The sequence below is a fragment of the Humulus lupulus genome, chromosome 8, assembly GCF_963169125.1.
Source record: "Humulus lupulus chromosome 8, drHumLupu1.1, whole genome shotgun sequence".
Taxonomy (NCBI): domain Eukaryota; kingdom Viridiplantae; phylum Streptophyta; class Magnoliopsida; order Rosales; family Cannabaceae; genus Humulus; species Humulus lupulus.
This window is the reverse complement of record NC_084800.1, coordinates 28,515,981-28,521,980: the sequence shown is the minus strand read 5'-3', so window position 1 is coordinate 28,521,980 and position 6,000 is coordinate 28,515,981.

Sequence of the window (6,000 nt, the reverse complement as noted above, 5' to 3'; positions counted from 1 at the left end):
TATCGCAGCACGTAGATACGGAAAACACGAGACGATGCACGGTCGCCTCGGGCATACTGGCCCAGGCGATATATCGCCTACAGGGGGCGATATATCGCCTCCTCCAGCATATGTTCAAACGTTTTTGAATTCTTTTCCTTTCAGCCATTCAAACTCCTTCATAAGTCCAGCATCTTTTGAACGAGTCTTCAGCCTCTGCTGAACGATTATTCAAATTATTTTCACCTAAACAGCCATTATTTTTATTCAAGTAAAATCAAGATACTTTCATTCCCAAACTCTATAAATAGGACCTAGTACCCAGCCATTATTCACCTTTTGCTCTAAGTTCAGAAGCTGCAAGTGCTAGTAGAGTGTGAGAGTTAAACACTTGGGTGGGAAAGTCATAAGCTTAATCATCTTTAGCTTATCAAACACTTTGGGATGTAAGGTTCTTTAGTATTTCGGTTGTGGTTAGATTGGTCTTGCAAGTCTTTGAGGTAAACCCGAAACTCTATTTCATTTGTTTCATGTTATTTTCTTTCTCAAAGCCTTCTACTCAGTCACCTATCCTCATTCTTATTTTGGTTAGGGAATCCAAGTTCTTAAGCACATAAGTTTCGGTAAGCATGCTTTTCAAATGGTTTAGTCTTTCCATCCCTTTCATTTCATCTCTTTTCTTCTTTAGACTCACTCTTCTAATGGTTATTAGGAGTGTTCCAAAAAGTCCCAACTCAGTCCACATATCCCGGTAACTTTGGTAAGGAAAAATAGGATAGAATCTATATGTGTATTGCTTATGTGTTATGTTATGAAATATGATATGCTATGAATGTGTATGTTTGTAGGCTTGGGCTTATGCCCTATTTGACTAACAAGACCCCAAAAAGATTATGGGCATATGCCTACTTAGCTAGTAGGACCCCACTAATCTCATGGGCATAAGCTTGTTTAGTCTATGGGACCCCAAGTAATAATGACCATTATAATAAGTGTATGTATTAAGTGTTATGATATGTCTTTACGTTTATTATGAAATTTATGTGTATGACTATGTGTTAGATTTTCCTTGTTGGGCATTAGGCTCATTCCTTTTTGTTTTATGTGCAGGAAAATAGCTTTAGAGGCGGTAAAATTCGTGACGCTTAGAGGATGTGTATCGATGGTGAATGGAGTCAAGGGGCCGAGCGTTATTCGATTCGAGGATGTAGTCTCATTTTACCTTTTTATGGTTTTATTTGTATTTTCCGCATTTCTTATGTAATTCTTTTCATTTAAATCATGTTTTTTGTTTTTTTTTAAAGACAATGGGATCCCATATCCTTCTTAGTATTCTATTTTGTAAGAAACTCTTATTTTTAACAAGTTACTCAGTAAAATTATGGTATTTCCGCAAAAATGTAAGTTTTATGTATAGTTTCGTTAATGGTCCAAATAGTCTAGATTAGTGGGTCATTACAGGATTACCCCACGCCATACACCCCATGATGATAGAACTCCTCACGTCACCACGCGTGCCATAAAGAAATCCTATTTGCTACCTGGAAGGAAAGTAAGGGGGGTGAGCTAAAAGCCCAGTAAGGAAGTACAAACAAATAAGCAAGTAAGAATACAACAAATACAAACACTAACGTTCATCTAAAACATCATGGTATATCATAACATAATCGTAACATATCATCATATCATAACATAATCGTAACATATCATTATATCATAAACATACATCATACATGATGAGCATGGATCGCTAGTTGTCCATGTCACCCTATGAGGTAAACAGGAGATCTCTAGTCCTTGAATAACCTCGGCGCGTCCGCCCTAGGAGTTACGTCTCAATGTCCTTAGTAACTCGTTCGATGTATCTAACATCGTAATCTGTTTGATGTATCTAACATCGTAATCTGTTTGATGTATCTAACATCGTAACTTGTTTGATGTATCTAACATCCATACACATATCATATTCAACATATCATCACATTATGACATTCATAATTCATAACAATTCATTCATACAACAGTTTTACCATTCATAGCATAAAATCATAGAATCTATCTAACTTCCTTACCTCAGATCCAAGCTAAGAAATTTTCACAATCTTTCAACGAGCCTATATCATAATCAAAACAGCATTTCTTAGGTTCATAAAATTACTATTTTACCCTTCCATACAACTCATGTGTGCATGGGTCATGCACACATAATAACAGTTACACATAACACATAATTATTCTTAACTACACATAAAGCCATAAAAGAATAATGCTCATTTTACCTATTTTACATGCATGATCTTTTTATAAAAACCACATAGTTGAATAATAAGCATAATTTTGGACGTAAAAGTGGATTTGCATATAACATGCATACGTGAGAACATTGCGTAATAGAGACGTTTTAAAAAAAAACGATAATTCTACATTTCTTACTTTTATTGTTTTAAAAATCAATAGACATATAACATGCTTTATTTTTCTTAAAATTTCTAAGTTGATTAAATTCCTCAAAACATTATTTTATTTTATAAATAATTTGATTTAGCTTAAAAGAAAATATGTGACAATTTCATTCATTAATCTCATATTACAAAGAATTAACCAAAAACTTGGAATTAAATAAAATACCTATTTTTAATATGTTTCTTTAGAAAAGCAAATTTTAACATTGGTTAATTGTGTTACATAAATGATGTGAGAAAAAAATATATTTTTAAGTGTGGGAAAAATATATTTTTATTTAAATTATTTAAGACTGTTTTTTTTTATGTAACATAAATCCATATGTGACAATTAAATAATCATTTTTAAACTTTTTAAACCAAACTTTCAGCCACTATTTAAATTCTTTAAAAATCATAAATAAATAGAATCTAAATATTTTTCTCAATCAAAATAAAGGAAAATCATAACTTATCAAAATATGCATTCATACTATTTTAAAATACAAATTTTCAATATTACCATAACCTAGGATAATAATTTGTTCCGAAAACTCATCAAATTTATTTTAGTGAAACACACTTCACATTTTCTCACAAAATTCCAGCAACTATTTTTACCTTTAAAAATCACCATATTCAATTTAAAACCTCATATTTTTCTAAATATACAATAAAGATTCTGTAGGTATTTATTTGAGTAAAATATCATTTTAATGAGACTTAAAATACCCTTTTTAATTTCATAAAATTAACATAACATCAAGGACATTACTTATTCATGCAAATCATTTTTTTATCAAACTTTTACCCAATTATTTACAAAATCAGCAAGCTTAATTTCTCATGAAATTCATCTTTTATCCCAAAAATTTCACATAAAATCATACATGTCCAAAATCTCATCATACTCTTATTATATACATAATTCTAAGAATATTACTAACATATTCACATGAAATCTTATAAAACCAATTTTTCTATTCCATTGAATCTACACATGAAATCCAACAACAATAACAATGGCAATAACATACATAAATTCATAAACACCATATCTCATAAACATGCCTTATAACAATCCTAACATATTTCTTATCATATTTCTAAAATCATCATTTACCATTTTTCATAAATCAAAGATTAAAAAGATAACCATAGCAATATAAACATAACATATATCCTCATTATAAACTCTATCAAATCCATTTTCTCAATCATACCCATGAACCCTTTTTAAACAAATCATATTCTCTTAAAAATACAAATCATAATCATCAATCCTACAATAATCAACCATTAGCATCACCATCAAAAACCTCAAAGATAAACCCATCAAAACCAATATATAGGCTAAGAAAGACCATTACCTCTCTTGATTGTAAAATCAAGAACACAATATGATCAACACCCAAACTTCACACCCCTTGTTCAAGCCTAGGGTTTTATTTGAAAACCACCATGAGGAGGAGAAAGAATCCAATCACACACAACAAATAAACAAAGTCAATAACATATAATCAAGAAAAGAGATTGGAGAACAAAAATACAAGAAAGACATACTCTAAACTTGGTTCCTCTTCTCCTTCTTCTTCTTTCTTTCTTTCTTTCTTCTTCTCCTTCTCTCTCTACACGCCACACTCTCTCTATATCTCTCTCTCTAGGTCACGGCAGCCACACAAAAATGCCCTCCTCTTCCTTTCCTTTCCCCTTTATTCAACTCTCTCAATAATGCCTCACCAACACAAAATGGTAAGTTTCCTATTTCTATTTTATTTTCTCTTAATTTTCTTATTATTTTCTTTAATGATAATAGATATAAGGAATAAAGGGTGATCACATCCTATCCTAAAATATATAGTTTCTTCCAATATTTGATTTTATTGCCTTAGAAAAATAAATGAAAAAATCAATCCCTTTCCCACTACACACTACACGTCCAAGCACTTTCCTTTCCCTTTTTTTTTTTAATTAACTAAAATAAATCCAATAAAGGAAAGAGTGTGTAGAAAATCTACACATGTGTACCATGCTACCATGCACTAGCACATACTAAATCACTAGGGTGCATCACTATCTACCATGCACCTTAGTGCATTCAACCATAACACACACAATTACCTCAATTGTCATACTTATTTAAAATGTAACACTAATAGTAAAATAAACATGTTACACAATTATTCACTTATTAAATTAATTAACCAAACAAACAATTAACAAATTTAAAAAGATTATACCAAACAATTCTAACAATTAAATAAAATAACAAACAATCAAATAAAACAAACAACAACTAAATAAACAACATTTAAATAAAACAATTCATCACACTTAACATTTAAATAAAATAAATCACAAAATTTAAATAATCTAAAAAAAAAAATTTGGTTCACTACAGCGGAGCTGATCAAATTTCTGTAGGATAACCTGGATGTGTTTGCATGGTCACATGAGGACATGGTGGGAATCAGTCCAAATGTCATCATGCACACCCTTCATTTGGATAAGAGCATTCCTGCAAAGTCCCAGAAGCAGAGGCGCCTGGGAACAACTCGGGCTGAGGCCTTAGAAGAAGAAGTAGCCCGGCTCAAGAAATGCGGCTTTATCCGTGAAGCCAAGTTTCCGGTTTGGGTCGCCAACCCCGTGCTGGTCCCGAAGCCCAACGGGAAATGGCGGACCTGCATCGACTTCTCCGACCTGAATAAAGCCTGCCCCAAAGATTGTTTTCCCTTGCCAAGGATTGACCAATTGGTGGATGCCACAGCGGGGCACGAGCTCATGTCTTTTATGGACGCGTACTCGGGCTATAATCAGATCGCCATGAATCCGGCGGACCAGGAGCACACCAGCTTCATGACCCCGACTAACGTCTATTGTTATAAGGTCATGCCATTCGGGCTAAAGAACGCCGGTGCTACATACCAAAGATTAGTGAATAGAATGTTCGCAAACTAGATCGGGAAGAACATGGAAGTGTACGTTGATGACATGCTGGTCAAGTCAAAGACTGCCGATAACCATGCTTCCGACCTGGAAGAATGCTTCAAGATAGTAAGAGAATACGGCATGAGGCTTAACCCTCAGAAGTGCACTTTCGGGGTCGCGTCCGAAAAATTCCTGGGTTTCATTGTCAACACTAGAGGAATCGAGGCTAACCCCGATAAGATCAGGTCATTGCTCGAGCTTCCCTCACCTAGGTCGCGTAAAGACGTCCAAGGCCTGACAGGAAGGGTGGCAGCCCTAAATCGATTTATTTCAAAATCCACCGATAAGTGCCTGCCATTCTACAACCTGCTCCGAGGAAATAAGAAGTTCGAGTGGACCAAGGAGTGCGAGGGTGCTTTCCTCGACCTGAAGGCACATCTGGCCGAGCCGCCCGTATTGTCCAAACCTAAGGCAGAGAGCCCATTTTCCTCTACCTAGCTGTCATAGAGGATGCAACTAGTGCCGTATTGGTCTGAGAAGAAGACCAGGTTCAGAAACCAGTCTACTACATCAGCAAGAGACTTCTCGGGGCTGAATCCCGATACCCGTTGATGGAAAAATTGGCGTTCTGTCTTATCACGGCCTCCCGAAA